Genomic DNA, 16,756 nt, shown 5'->3' on the forward strand with positions numbered 1-16,756 from the left:
TGTTCGGATACCGTTTTAATTGATTCGACCTGATGCTCAGATCAACTTGATGTTAACATGCATGAAATGTCATGTTATGGTACTGATTTGTAATTAGGACAGTGGTGATCATTGTATTCATAATGAAATTTGAATAATTTTCCAAATTCCATTTTTAAAGTAATTATAAGAATTGAATTATTCCTTATTCCACAATTTAGGGTTCTGTAACTTTTTCAAACATAGTTGAAAATAGCATATTCAGAATCCTTGAATTTTTCTCATACTTTTTCATATATAAATTATTTTCATTGGAGTTACAGATTAATTTCTATGATTTTTACAAGTTTTAGCAATTTCCTGGAATTAGTTTTATACTGGAAATTCTAATTATTGCATCAGACTGACGTCAGCAGGTCAGCCGACCTGTTCAGGTCAAACCTGACAGGGGGGGCCCACTGGTCAGCCTCTCTAGGACTAATCCCGCGCTGACCAGCCCTAATTGAGGTTTGACTTGGCCTTGGGCCCACTTGTCCGCGAGTGATTAAGTCCTGAGCTGCTGGGTTAGCTTTGCCACGTCGACCCCCACCGGAGGGTGGTTGCCGGCGACCAGTCCCGCAGCGGAGGGCTCGCTGGAGGCGACCTAAACGGCGCTGCACAGCACCAAAACACACGCGGTTTGCAGCTACGGCACGCTGGCGAAGTGGCCGATCTGGCAGGGGCATCAGGGGAGGCTAGGGTCGCCGGAAGAGGCGCCGGCGACGAGCCGGAGCGGCGGACGAAGCTCGGCCTTCTATGAGAGACGGCTCTAGGGCACGGGGAGGGCAGCTGGAGGGCTCGACACGCTCCTGGAGGCTCCAGGAGCTCGAATCCTAGCTCGAGCGTGTGGATCGGACACCATAGCGACGGTGACGACATGGCCAGCGGCGAGGAGCTCTCGGCCTTGGTGGGAAACTAGGCTACGATGCACGGGAGAGCGTGGGGCGAGAGGGGAAACGACGACGAGCTCACGGCGGTTCCGATGGTGCTGAAGAGGGGCTCGGGGATGCGCCGGAGGGAGCGAATCGACGGAAGAGGTCCGGCGTCCGGAGGTGGAAGACGACGGCGTTGGGGGCGATGCAGAGCTTGGGGAAGCTTCGGGTTCTGCAGAGATGCCCAGGGCGACGAGGCGGAGCTAACAGACTACTCGGAGGCGGGATCCCATGGCTAGAGGTGTTGTGGCTCGAGCTCGAGCTCGGCTCCAATGGCGGCAGCAGGAGGGAGGGCAAGATCTGAGAGGTGAGGAAGAACGGTGCTGGGGAATGGATAGGGGAGGCCTCAGGGGGCTTATCCCCGGCCTTGCCAGCGCGAGGCGGCGGCCAGGCAGGCGCACAGGTGCATGGCCACGCCGGAGGAGGCGGCGGCCACCTCCTGCTGCATACTGGCGCGAGGGAGGGGACGAGTGAGGGAGATGGGCCGGGCCAGGCTAGGCGACAGGTAAGGGTTTCCCATTTTTTTCCGTTTTTTTCTGTTTTGCTAACTATTGTTTTGCTAATTATTTCAGCTCCAAAACAAAAAGTAAAAACTATTTTAGACCTCCTGAAATATTGTTATAACATTCCCAACCATTTCCAAAGTTTTCAACATTTTTGGAAATTTATAGATTCTGATTTCAAATTTTAAGTTTGAAACCAGTGGCTTTTGCATTAATTTAAAAATGCTTAAGGTGTCAAGAAAATAGTTTTCTCCAATGCTCATTTACTTTCATGATTTATCAGAAAGTTTGAACATTTCTTGAGGCCATTTTGGGTTCATTGATTTGAACTAGTTTGAGATTTTCTTTAATTGAAATAGTGGCTAGGGTTTTGGGTTTTTCCTTTGCCACTTTGTTGTTTTTGTTGAAACTTCTTAGATGCAAATGCAAAGAAGACATGAGCACAAGACTAACTTTCTTAAGGGTTAGGGATGTGACAACTCACCCCCACTCAAAAGAATCTCGTCCCGAGATTTAGAAGTCGTCGGGAATAACGCAGGATATTCAAGTCGGAGACGATCCTCTCTTTCCCAAGTTGCCTCCTTTTCAGAATGATTTGACCATTGAACTTTAAGAAACTTGAGGTTTCGACGTCGAGTGGTACGCTCAGCTTGATCAAGAATACGCACGGGGTATTCTTGGTATGAAAGGTTATCTTGTAGATCAAGCGTTTCGTGGTCCACTTCACGGATAGGATCCGAAAAGCAACGCCTGAGTTGCGAGACGTGGAAAACATCATGAACCTTGGAAAGATGCGGAGGAAGTTCCAACTGGTAGGCAACTTCTCCTCGTTTGGCAAGAATGCGAAAAGGACCAATGTAACGAGGAGCCAATTTTCCCTTGATACCGAATCGATGGGTACCCTTCAAAGGTGTAACCCGAAGGTAAGCCTTCTCGTCAACTTCAAAGGTCACAGCCTCATGATGACGATCATATTGGCTCTTTTGACGAGACTGGGCTGTTTTCAACTTTTCACGAATAATGCGAACCTGCTCTTCTGCATCCTGGATCATATCCGGACCAAAGAGTTGCCTCTCTCCGGTTTCTGAGCAATTAAGAGGTGTTCGACATCTTCGTCCATAGAGAACTTCAAAAGGGGCTTTGCCCAAGCTCGATTGGTAACTATTGTTATAAGTGAATTCGGCGAATGGAAGACACTTCTCCCAATTCATACCGAATGATATAACACAAGCTCGGAGCATATCTTCTAGAATTTGATTCACTCTTTCTACTTGACCACTTGATTGGGGATGGAAAGCAGTGCTAAAAGATAAGTGAGTCCCCATGGCATTCTGAAAACTTTCCCATAATCGAGAAGTAAAGATACTTCCACGGTCCGAGTTAATCTCCAGGGGAACACCATGAAGAGACACTATTCGGGAGATATATAATTCTGCTAGCTGGCTAGCTGTTATACTCTCACGAACAGGAAGAAAATGAGCCACTTTGGAAAGACGGTCAATGACCACAAAGATAGCATTATTTCCTTTCTTGGTCTTGGGAAATCCGGTAATGAAATCCATGCTAACTTTATCCCATTTCCATTCAGGAATAGCTAGAGGTTGAAGGGTGCCAGCAGGCCTTTGATGTTCTGCCTTAACTCGACGACAAACATCGCAGTTAGCAACGAACTCAGCAATTTCTCTCTTCATCCTAGTCCACCAGAACCTCTGGCGTAGGTCCTGATACATCTTAGTACTACCGGGATGAATAGTGAGAGGAGAATCATGAGCCTCCTTAAGGATTAACTGCCTTAGATGTGGGTTCTTAGGAACCACTAAACGATTCTGGAAGACCACAACACCTTGATCGTTCATGGAAAATTCTTTAGCGTTTCCGCTAAAAATATTATCCTTGATTCGTGATATACCCTTGTCACGCTTTTGGCCAGCTATAATTTGATCCTTAAGAGTAGGCTTCGCCACCAGGGTAGAAAGGAATCCTTGAGGAACAATATGAAGATTCAACTTCCGAAAGTCCTCATGAAGATGTGGTTGACCTTGTTGTAGCATCAAATTGTTACAATAAGATTTACGACTTAGCGCATCGGCCATAACATTGGCCTTCCCCGGGGTGTAAGTTATCCCTAAGTCGTAATCCGAGATCAACTCAACCCACCGTCTTTGCCTGAGGTTCAAATCCAGCTGGGTGAAGATATATTTCAGACTTTGGTGATGAGTGAATATTTCGCAACGATTACCCAGAAGGTAATGTCGCCAGGTTTTTAGTGCATGGACCACAGCTGCAAGCTCAAGGTCATGTGTGGGATAATTATCCTCATGTGGACGCAACTGTCGAGATGCGTATGCGATCACATGACGATCTTGCATGAGAATGCAACCTAATCCTTGTCGTGAGGCGTCGCAATAGATAACAAAGTCCTTTGAAAAATCTCGTGGTAGCAACACAGGTGCGGAAGTCACGCGTCTTTTCAGTTCCTGAAAACTATGCTCACACTGTGGTGTCCACTCGAACTTTTTATCTTTCTTGAGGAGTTCAGTTAGAGGCTTTGCAACCTTGGAGAAATTCTCGACAAAGCGGCGACAATAGCTCGCTGGACCAAGAAAACTCCTAACTTGCTTAACCGATTCAGGTTGGGTCCAATCAAGGACATCTTGAACTCTCTCGGGATTGACAGCAATACCCTTACCAGAGATTACGTGACCCAGATAGGTCACTTCTGGTAACCAGAATTCACATTTTGAAAACTTGGCATAAAGGCGATGCTCTCGAAGTTTCATCAATACCAGCCTTAGATGCTCGGCATGTTCTTGTTCATTCTTCGAGTAGATGAGAATATCATCGAGGTATACCACGACGAATTTATCCAAATACTCCATGAAGATTGAGTTCATCAGCCGAGAGAAGGTGGCTGGGGCATTGGTTAAACCGAAGGACATAACGGTGTACTCATATTGCCCATAACGAGTAACAAAAGCCGTTTTTGGAATGTCCCCGTTCTTGATCTTGATTTGATGGTATCCCAACCTCAAATCCATTTTGGAGAAGACTGAGGATCCAGCGAGCTGATCGTACAGATCTTTGATCCCGGGGAGCGGATACTTGTTCTTAATGGTGACCAGATTAACTGGTCGGTAGTTTACAACCAACCAATCCGTTCCGTCTTTCTTCTTGACGAAGAGGACGGGACAAGCCCAAGGAGAAGAGCTAGGACGAATGAAACCTTTGTTCAAAGCCTCATCTAATTGCTTCTTAAGTTCGGCTAGCTCCAGGGGTGCCATCTTATAAGGTCTTCTGGCTATTGGGACAGTTCCCGGAACAAGATCTAACACAAACTCTACATCTCTGTCAGGTGGAATTCCTGGCAGTTCCTCTGGAAAAACATCCGGGAAGTCACGGACTACCGGAATGTCTTCATGTTCCGGAAGAGGGTTGGCATTTAGGGAATAGAGTTGGCATTTGGCAACTCGAGTGGAGACATTTACTATCTCACCCGAGGGATGGGTAAGCTGGACATTTCTAGAGTGAGTATCAATCTTGGCATAGTGAGCTGACATCCAGTCCATGCCCAAGATGATATTAATATCCGAAGATTTCAATGCTATCAATGAGGCTAGAAAAACTAGCGTGTCTACTAGAATTTCATTGTCATAGGTTATCCTAGAGGTTTGACATTTACTACCAGGGGTTTGGACAACCAATGGAGTTGGCATATCACAAAAAGACATGTTATGCAACTGTGCATAACTTTCCGAAATGAAGGAATGAGAAGACCCAGTGTCAAAGAGAACGGACGCTGGGTGATGATTAACAAGAAGCGTACCCAGCATGACGTCGGGATCCTCTGCAGCTTCTTCTGCTGACACATAGTTCACACGACCACGTGCAGGAGTTGGCTTCACATAGAACGCTTTGCCCGACTTGGCCTGCCCGACGGTCTTTCCGGGTTGCTTGGCACCCACATTCTGAGGACACTCACGGGAATAGTGCCCTGGTTCTCCACACTTGTAGCATATCACCTGGTTGGCACGTGGTGCAGCATTACTAGCTGGACCACCATAAGCTTTTGCTGGAGGGTTGGCCTGATTCGTCTGAGGCGCCACGTAGGATGGCCTCGGAGTGTATCTTGGCGGCAGAGAACTGTTTGGAACCCACAGCCTGCGTTTTGGAAACGCGGAACCAGAAGACGAGCCAAAGTCACGGGAGTGCTTCCTTGTGGCTTCGAAGTCAGTATGACCAGTCTCCGCACTGATCACCTTGTTGACTAGGGCTTGAAAACTTGCACATTGATGGAGGCGCAGGTCACGACGGAGCTCAGGGCTCAGACCCTTACGGAATCTTGCTTGCTTCTTGGTGTCAGTAGACACCTCCTCTGTTGCATAGCGGGCGAGGTTACCGAACTCGCGGCTATAGGCATCCACAGACAACTTGCCTTGAGTGAAGGCACAGAACTCCTCTCTCTTTCTGTCCATCAGGCCCTCTGGAATATGGTGCAGATGAAAAGCTGCACTCAAGTCTGCCCATGTGGCCACTGGTTCAGCGGGACGCATAGCTTCAAAATTCTCCCACCACAGATTGGCGGGTCCTTCCAGGAAATACGCCGCAAAGGTCACCTTGTCGGCCTCAGACACATTCGCAGAGCGAATCTTGCGTGAGATGCTGCACAGCCAGTCATCAGCGTCGAGGGGATCGACGGAATGATGAAACTTTGGAGGATTCAGTTTCACAAAGTCATTGAGGGACACTGCAGCATTCCTAGGCTGTCCAGTCGTATTCTGCTCAATACGCTCTAGCAGTCGGTTGGTCTCCCTCTTGTTTCTTTCTGCCTCAAGCATCACTTCCACCAGAGAAGGCGGGTGAGGCGGGTCTTCCTGCGACGCTTGACTACCCTCACCTTGCTCATGAGCAGGGGCACGGTTCAACCTGGTGAACACCATCCTGACAAACAAACTCATAGCTTAGACCAATATCATATCAATACTAGCTATGGATTAAGAATGTACTGAACACACGGAATGCGGAAATGAATATCCGAACAGCATGGTAACAAGCAACTGCTATATATACACCATGGTTCATACACACCCTTACATAGTTCAGTACACCCTTAACCAAAGAGCAAACTACTGGAATTGTGAAACTACTCATCAGAGGCTTACAAGCTTCCTATACATTATTTATCTAGGCCTCCGGAATTCATTTCACATTACAACCATACTTCACAAGTCATGCAGGACTGTGAATGTACGGCTACTACCATACTATCCTTCCGCTCACAGCTCAGGCATCCGCATAGAACATCTCATAGAGATTACCTCCATGACCTGGAAGCTCAACCTGTGGATCAGGGAACACTCTAGCCTCAGATCCCTGGGATCCATAAGGACACGGATGTGGCCTTGGTCCCCTGACTGGTGGTAAGAGGGGTCCCCGAAGAGGTGTGACTCCTCCTATGGCTGGCCAGTCGACGTGGGCCGGAAGATGGTTCCTAACAGGGTTCAGCATCTCCATCTCTCCATACCCTGTCTGGACTACCGGTGCCAGCTGCGTCAAAGCTGTCCACAGACGGGCACGGGTAGCATAAAGCTCCATGCGGAGAGCATGAGCATCCCTGTCTTTGTTCTCTAGCATCTCAACAGTGGACTGCATAAGTGGATCCTCCATAGAAGAATCAAAATAGACTCCGCTAAGGTATCCCTCTTCACCAGGCTGAGAGGCCGGAACATAGCGGAACTCTGAATTCTGCAGCAGTGCATGCCTCGCTCTCATAATGGTCAGCATTGAATAGGCAGCATCTTGTACTGCCATGTCAACAGTGACTCCCAACCCATAGGACCAATGGATTGGCTTCTCCGCTCCAGGGTAGTCTGGAAATACCCTAACAGTGCAGATGTACTGGCTCTGGTTGAAGTCTCGGTACTGTTCCTCCACTGTGTACTCGGGGTACCAGCGGTAACCGCACACCGACATCACCCTGACCAGCATGGCCGTATGACCCGGTACATCAATGCACCTGGTCAGACGTACCACCTGACGAGAAGGACGGCCAGGCATCTGTAAATAGAGAGTAATGCAAAAGCATTAGAGCTCCGAATGCAAAATTGGGCAGCATAACGGCTGTAAATGCTCAAAAACAAATTTTGAGACAACCCAAAAATGGAATAGCGTAACCACTCAACTATCAAGTTCAACTCTCTGATCATCAAACTTACTTCCTGCTTCCTAGGAATAAAAGAAACCCAATATCTCTCGACCCGTAGTCCTATAATCTACCGATCAGAAACACGAGCCTAGGAGAAGATGAGTAACCTAGTCCTTAATTCCCGCAGAAAAGACGAGGATGACCAGAATAGAATGACTTGAGAAGAGAACAAGAGTCTTACGTTCCCTTCCACAAACAATTCCCTTATACATAACTAAAGCAATTCTAGACTCAACTTCGACCAGTTTGGCTTAGTAATCCTACAGTCAGTCAGGCTCTGATACCAACGCTGTCGGGACCCCGATCCTAAGCCATAGGAATCCAGCCTGTAACACATCGCATCCCTTTGTGGTCTCACGCACGGTTAACTCCAAGGCTGCAGCCTTACCTTAGCCGGGACCGTTTGCGTCTTTTGGCTCACGTATGCGATAGTGTCGCTAGCAATCCAATGTCAAAGAACCCGGATCGACATGTCTAGTCATTAACCAAAGTGGCAGTACCGCACAAGGACAGGCATACATGACCCAACAAGGCAGGTGTCGGTCATTAGCGAATGTAGACGAGTCGTAGCAGGCTACAAGGACTCCATTACATCGCGTGACATTTCCCCAAAGGGGACAGACACAGCAGCTAAGAAGGACACATGCCAGTCAACCAATGTGTCCGGAGCAGTAGCGAACTACCAAGGCTCGTTGGATCACAAAGGGGCATTTCCTTGTAAGGATCGCTACTAAAGTTCACGACTAGGTAATCGAACCCCATACATATCAAGTACGACACACGTACACATGGCATACCGATATGTATATATACATCGATGGCATCACAACATAACCATAAACATACAACCTTTCTTTAAGAGGCTCGGAAGAGCCACACACATAATATTACACATTAAGGGTCTCACGACCCATAATAGCAGTCATACAAATACAAGCCAGCGGAAGAGTTATAAACTGTCTGGGTACAGACAGGGCAACTAGAAGGCACATGGCCTGACTATACTACAGAGCCGACGTAGGGTCAGATCGTAGCTGGGACACCAGCTACTCGTCGTCGTCAATGTCTACGAAGAACCCTCCATTTGGGTCATTGGCAACCTCTGCAACATTTATTAAGCAAACATGAGTACGAAGGTACTCAGCAAGACTTTAGGATGACTAACTACTCATGCAAGGTATCAAAAGGTATTGTGGGGTTTCATGCGGGAAGCCAGCATATGACTCGTGGCTAGACACTTACATTTTTAAATAATTTTGACAACTTGATTTCTCGCACACGAGTCCACTAACACCACAACAATACACTATCGTGGAATCATTCCGTCGTCCTACGGAAATGCCGTCCACGACACTCACGCTTATCTTGGCAATTTTATGAGTAGCCGTTGAAGTTACCTATGAACAACATATGTCTCCAAGTAGTCCATATCCGCGGACTCGGCTATTCGAATAGATCATAACCCTGCAGGGGTGTACTTCATCAAACACGCTCTCGCCACTTATCGCCATGTGCACGTCATGCACCTCGGCAACCTTCAAGCGGAAGCCCAACGAGGGAGTCGGCCACGACCGTTAACCACACTAGTACCTAGTCCAGGTTTATCGCCTATCTGAGAGTAACCCGTACGGAAGTCCGGCCGAGGTTTCCGACACGGCCTCAAACGATGTGCGCAGGGTTCCCAAGCCCACCATCCGGGTGCCACTTGGTACACCGTGCCACTGCCTACCGCATCACGGTCCACCTCTCAGGTCAGCACCATGCACGGCCTCCAGCATTACTATAAACACCAGAAACTACTTGCAACTCCTGGACCGAGTACTACGCGATTAATAGGCCGAGTGGGGTCATATTTCAGGGCCCAGCATATGGTAGTATCTAGTCTTGGAATACATACACGGAACTCAGTTCCTAAGGACGGTTCCAATGAAACAACCCGCCATGTACTCCTACACAGCCTTTCACCGTTACCTTTACCAAATCAAGTTCAACACACAACCTTTGCTCACCGAACACATTCCACATTTCTGTTCATCTCCCAGATGACAGACCATACACAACTCTAAGCATAGCATGCATAGTAGGATAAGGCACGTCATAGCTCAAGCAACTACCAGGTATGCTAGGTTGCAAGGTTCGGCTATTTACTGTGACAAGGTTAAGTCATGCAAAGGAAGTGGGTTCAACTATCGTGGCAAAAGCAGTTGAAGCATTTGATCTTAAATGCAAAAAATAGGTGCAGGAGCAAGAACATGGGAGTTATCGGGATGATCAAAGGGGTTGCTTGCCTTGTTGCTCAAAGGAGGAACGATATCCGTCAGACGGATATTCGGTGGAATCCGGGGGTTCGGAGCCTACCGAAATGAATGGCAACATTCAATAACAATCATATGCACTCAAAATGATGCATGAGCATGGCATGAGAATGCAAGGTGATAAGTTGTTATAATCAATATGTATTAGGTTTAGAGTTGATTTGAATCACATTCGGAAATCAATTCCAAATGGGGTGTTCGGATACCGTTTTAATTGATTCGACCTGATGCTCAGATCAACTTGATGTTAACATGCATGAAATGTCATGTTATGGTACTGATTTGTAATTAGGACAGTGGTGATCATTGTATAAATAATGAAATTTGAATAATTTTCCAAATTCCATTTTTAAAGTAATTATAAGAATTGAATTATTCCTTATTCCACAATTTAGGGTTCTGTAACTTTTTCAAACATAGTTGAAAATAGAATATTCAGAATCCTTGAATTTTTCTCATACTTTTTCATATATAAATTATTTTCATTGGAGTTACAGATTAATTTCTATGATTTTTACAAGTTTTAGCAATTTCCTGGAATTAGTTTTATACTAGAAATTCTAATTATTGCATCAGACTGACGTCAGCAGGTCAGCCGACCTGTTCAGGTCAAACCTGACAGGGGGGGCCCACTGGTCAGCCTCTCTGGGACTAATCCCGCGCTGACCAGCCCTAATTGAGGTTTGACTTGGCCTTGGGCCCACTTGTCAGCGAGTGATTAAGTCCTGAGCTGCTGGGTTAGCTTTGCCACGTCGACCCCCACCGGAGGGTGGTCGCCGGCGACCAGGCCCGCAGTGGAGGGCTCGCTGGAGGCGACCTAAACGGCGCTGCACAGCACCAAAACACACGCGGTTTGCAGCTACGGCACGCTGGCGAAGTGGCCGATCTGGCAGGGGCATCAGGGGAGGCTAGGGTCGCCGGAAGAGGCGCCGGTGACGAGCCGGAGCGGCGGACGAAGCTCGGCCTTCTATGAGAGACGGCTCTAGGGCACGGGGAGGGCAGCTGGAGGGCTCGACACGCTCCTGGAGGCTCCAGGAGCTCGAATCCTAGCTCGAGCGTGTGGATCGGACACCACAGCGACGGCGACGACATGGCCAGCGGCGAGGATCTCTCGGCCTTGGTGGGAAACTAGGCTATGATGCACGGGAGAGCGTGGGGCGAGAGGGGAAACGACGACGAGCTCACGGCGGTTCCGATGGTGCTGAAGAGGGGCTCGGGGATGCGCCGGAGGGAGCGAATCGACGGAAGAGGTCCGGCGTCCGGAGGTGGAAGACGACGGCATTGGGGGCGATGCAGAGCTTGGGGAAGCTTCGACTTCTGCAGAGATGACCAGGGCGACGAGGCGGAGCTAACAGACTACTCGGAGGCGGGATCCCATGGCTAGAGGTGCTGCGGCTCGAGCTCGAGCTCGGCTCCAATGGCGGCAGCAGGAGGGAGGGCAAGATCTGAGAGGTGAGGAAGAACGGTGCTCGGGAATGGATAGGGGAGGCCTCAGGGGGCTTATCCCCGGCCTTGCCAGCGCGAGGCGGCGGCCAGGCAGGCGCACAGTTGCGTGGCCGCGCCGGAGGAGGCGGCGGCCACCTCCTGCTGCCTACTGGCGCGAGGGAGGGGACGAGTGAGGGAGATGGGCCGGGCCAGGCTAGGCGACAAGTAAGGGTTTCCCATTTTTTCCGTTTTTTTCTGTTTTGCTAACTATTGTTTTGCTAATTATTTCAGCTCCAAAACAAAAAGTAAAAACTATTTTAGACCTCCTGAAATATTGTTATAACATTCCCAACCATTTCCAAAGTTTTCAACATTTTTGGAAATTTATAGATTCTGATTTCAAATTTTAAGTTTGAAACCAGTGGCTTTTGCATTAATTTAAAAATGCTTAAGGTGTCAAGAAAATAGTTTTCTCCAATGCTCATTTACTTTCATGATTTATCAGAAAGTTTGAAAAATTTTTGAGGCCATTTTGGGTTCATTGATTTGAACTAGTTTGAGATTTTCTTTAATTGAAATAGTGGCTAGGGTTTTGGGTTTTTCCTTTGCCACTTTGGTGTTTTTGTTGAAACTTCTTAGATGCAAATGCAAAGAAGACATGAGCACAAGACTAACTTGCTTAAGAGTTAGGGATGTGACAACATAATTGCATACCGTAATGGGTTAGCTGCTATGGAGTGATGACCCAAAAGTATAGGGGATCAATCGCAGTCCTTTCGATAAGTAAGAATGTCGAATCCAACAAGGAGCAGAAGGAAATGATAGAAAGTTTTTAGCAAGGTATTTTGTGAAAGTGCTATTAGTGACAATAGTAGATAGTTTTGCAGCAAGATATTTTGTAACAAGTGACAAGTAACAATAGAAACTAAGGTGCAGCAAGGTATCTCAATCCTTTCTACAACAAAGGACAGGGCGAAAAGTGTTCTTATATGAAGAAAGTGCTCCCGAGAACACATGGGGATTTTTACCTAGTCATGTCCATCATGTTGAATTGATTCGCGTTCGCTACTTTGATAATTTGATATGTGGGTGGACCGGTGATAAGGTGTTGTTCTTACTTGAACAAACAACCACTTATGATTACCCCCTCGTGCAAGCAGCCGCAACTACGAAAGAAGAATTAAGATAAATCGAACCATAGCATGAAACGTGTGGATCCAAATCAGCCCCTTATGAAGTAATGCGTAAACTGGGGTTTAAGCTTGTTTCACTCTCGCAACCCATCATCTACTTGTTACTCCACAATGCCCTTCCTTAGGCCCTTAACATGGTGAAGTGTCGTATAGTCAACGTTCACACGACACCACTAAGAGAAGCAACAACATACATATCATCAAAATATCGAACGAATGCCAATTTCACATGATTACTTGTGGCAAGACTTATCCCATGTCCTCGGCAACAATAGTAACTACTCACACATCATCAACATGTTCAAGATCAGAGGTATAACGATAGTGACAAAGGATCTGAACATAATATCTTTCACCAATTAATCCAACAAGCATCAACTACAAGATGTAATCAACACTACTAGCAACACAGAGGTACCAATCTAAGGTTTTGAGACAAAGATCGAATACAAGAGGTGAACTAGAGTTGGAGATGAGATGGTGCTAGCGTTGATGTTGATGAAGATAGGTTCTCCCATGAAGGAGGAAGCGTTGGTGATGACGATGGCTTCGATCTCTCCCTCCCGGCGGGAAATTTCCCTAGCAGAATCACACTGCCGGAGAGAAAACGTGCCTCTGCCTAGGTTTCCGCCTCAAGACGGTGGCGCTTCATCCCGAAAGTAATCTCCTGATTTTTTTTCTAGCGTAAAACACACCATATAGGAGAAGATGGACGTCGGAGGGCTAGTAGGGCCCCCACAAGCCTTCAGGGCGCGGCCAGGGGCTGGGTCGCGCTCTGTTGGCTTGTGCCCATCTGGCAGCCCTCCTATGATGTATTTTTGTTCCAGAAATTATTAAATATTCCAAAAATATTCTCCTTGAAATTTCAGGTCATTTGGAGTATGGTGATTTCTCTGCCTATTCTTTGTTTTTCCGGTCCAGAATCCCAGTTTTCAGATATTTCCCTCATTGTGATGTTCGTTGCATATTCAGAGAGAAAAGGCATAAGAATTGCGTAACATTTTGTAATAATGGACAAGAACAAAGTAAAAAAGGCACGACAAATCATGATGCAAAATGGACGTATCATGGAGGCCGAGGCCCGGGATTGGGATGCTCACGTGCCGCATGAGAAATACTTTCCTGGACCTGGCGGCTACTACCAGTGGTAATTACCAAGCTAGGGAATAGCCTAATTTGGTGGAGTACGTATTTCTCACCGACAATACATTCATGTTCACATACTTCACACAAATTGTCGGTGTTTATCCTCTTTCATTGTATATCCATGATTACCTTTATTTTCCCACTCTCTTCTTGTGTGTTTGAAAAAACTTTAGAAAATCCCAAAATATTTCTCGCTTCTTTTTGGTTTTTCTTTCCTTTTCAATTAGTTGTAGTCTTAAAAGAAAACTCAAAAAGATTTCCTCTTGCTTGTTGGGAGCTTTCTCGTGAAAATAATTTTTCTCATTCTTGTTTTCTCGTAGTTTACCCTTCTTGCTTAGGAAGAACAAAAACTCCAAAAATATTTCAGTTTGTTTCTCTGAACTTCTTTCCTATTTGTTGAGTTATAAATGGAGAATACCACGATGAAAACGTTGAGTGGCTTGCATATGCTTTATTGTCAATCTAATGAAGAGCCAATATTACCATGTCTTCTCCTTTCTTTAAAACCGCCCTGCAGATTCCAGCTTAGTCCACGACACCCATTCACTTTTATTATTATCACATCATTCAGTCATGCAAGTGAAAGGCAATAATGACGATATTCGATGAAGTGATCGTGGCAAAGGAAAATGGTATGCACTCTTCTTGATTTTCGTTTTTGTAAATATGTTGGCTCGTTCGATCTTGATTCAGTATATCATGAGTTAGCATGTTTGTGATGACAATTAGAGATCATAGCTTTTCATGCCATGCTTAAATAGCTATGAGTTAATAATGATTTATGTTCTGTGTCAACATGCATTAAAATGGTTATTATGTGATATGATAGTATGGTATTTTCCTCTCAGTAATTCGAGCGGTTTGACTTGGGCCATGTGCAAACATGTAGTTGATTCAAAACCAATGCAGCCTTCATAATGTTTAAATTCAGATTGCTCATATCCTACTCATGCTAGTGCTCAATGTTGATTATTTTCAATGCATGTTCATGACCGTTGTTTCTCTTTAGCTGGCCGCTTCACAACCTATTGCTAGCCTTCACTTGTACTAAGCGGGAATGTTGCTTGTGCATCCAATATCCTGAAACCAAGTTATTCCACATGAGTCCATCATACCTACCTATATGTGTATTACCCTGACGTTCCAAGTAAAATTGCATGTGCCACCTCTAAAACTTTCAAATAAACATCTATTGTGTGCACTCGTACTGCTCATGGAGCGATGGGGCAATCAGTTTCTTCCATGTTAAGTAAGTTACTCTCAAGATGGGCCTCTATTCGCTGTCATTGCACGAGGGAGGTTGGTAACAAGGGTTCCTAGCCCTTCTTAACCAAAACTAAATCAAAACAAAACTCCTTGGGCAAGATGATATGTTGGAGGGCACCCATGAATTCGTCTAGCCATGGTTGTGTATGGATGGTGGATAGGACTAAAACTTTATAATTCTGCTTGGGAACCACCTATAATGAGTTTATCATGGAAGATATTGAGAACATTTGTCCTAATGTTGACAGTAAAGAACACCATTCAAAAATTACACTTGCATTCCCGTTTTAAAAACATGAACTCTCGCACATTTGTAAATAAATATTTCCCTGAGCGAAGGGCCAATCTATTTACTTTCTCGTTAAGTCATCACCCTTGATAACCCACAGGTATATGGGATCGCAACAGTTTTTTAGGGTAGAATATTGAACCCAAATTTATTGATTCGACACAATGGGGCCAAAGAATATTCTCGAGTATTAGCAGCTGAGTTGTCAATTCAACCACACCTAAAAGACTTAATATCTGCAGCAAAGTATTTAGTAGAAAAGTAGTATGGAAGTAACGGTAACGATGGCAAACGTGATTGTGGCAGTTTTGTAGTGATTGTAACATTAGCAACGAAAAAGTAACTTAGCAAAGATCAATAAGTGGAAAGCTCGTAGGCAATGGATCAATGATGGATAATTATGTAGGATGGCATTCATCATGCAATAGCTATAACAAAGGGTGATACAGAACTAGCTCCAATTCATCAATGTAATGTAGTCATGTATTCCATATATAGTCATACGTGCTTATGGAAAAGAACTTGCATGACATCTTTTGTCCTACCCTCCCGTGGAAGCGGGGTCCTAATGGAAACTAAGGGATATTAAGGCCTCCTTTTAATAGAGAATCGGACCAAAGCATTAGCACTTAGTGAATACATGAACTCCTCAAACTACGGTAATCACCGGAAAGAATCCCAGTTATTGTCACCCTGGGGATGCGGATCATAACTTGTAATAGGTGTCTACAAATTGCAAGATATGATCAAGAGCACATATATATTCATGAAAACATAATAGGTTCAGATCTGAAATCATGGCACTCGGGCCCTAGTGACAAGCATTAAGCATAGCAAAGTCATAGCAACATCAATCTCAGAACATAGTGGATACTAGGGATCAAACCCTAACAAAACTAACTCAATTACATGGTAAATGTCATATAAACCATCTCCGTCCAGCAAGCCTATGATGGAATTACTCACGAACGGCTGAGAGCATCATGAAATTGGTGATGAAAGATGGTTGGTGATGACGACAACGACGATTTCCCCTCTCCGGAGCCCAAATCAGACTCCAGATCTACCCTCCTAAGGAAGAACATGAGGTGGCGGCGGCTCCGTATCGTAAAATACGATGAACTCTATTGCTTTATTGTTTTTCTTCCCAAATAGGAATATATAGAAGTGCAAACGAGGTCGGCGGAGCCACAGGGGGCGCGCCCTAGGGGCCGCCCCTCTGGCTTTTGGCCAGGTGGTGGCCCCTCTCTGGTTGATTCTTTCGCCAATATTTTTTATCAATTCCCAAAATATTCTCCGTAAACTTTCAGGTCAACCCGAGAACTTTTATTTCTGCACAAAAATAACACCAAGACAATTCTGCTAAAAACAGCGTCAGTCTGGGTTAGTTCCATTCAAATCATGCAAATTAGAGTCCAAAACAAGGGAAAAGGAGTTTGGAAAAGTAGATACGTTGGAGACGTATCA

Source organism: Hordeum vulgare, chromosome 2H, assembly GCF_904849725.1.
Source record: "Hordeum vulgare subsp. vulgare chromosome 2H, MorexV3_pseudomolecules_assembly, whole genome shotgun sequence".
NCBI classification, from domain to species: Eukaryota; Viridiplantae; Streptophyta; class Magnoliopsida; order Poales; family Poaceae; genus Hordeum; species Hordeum vulgare.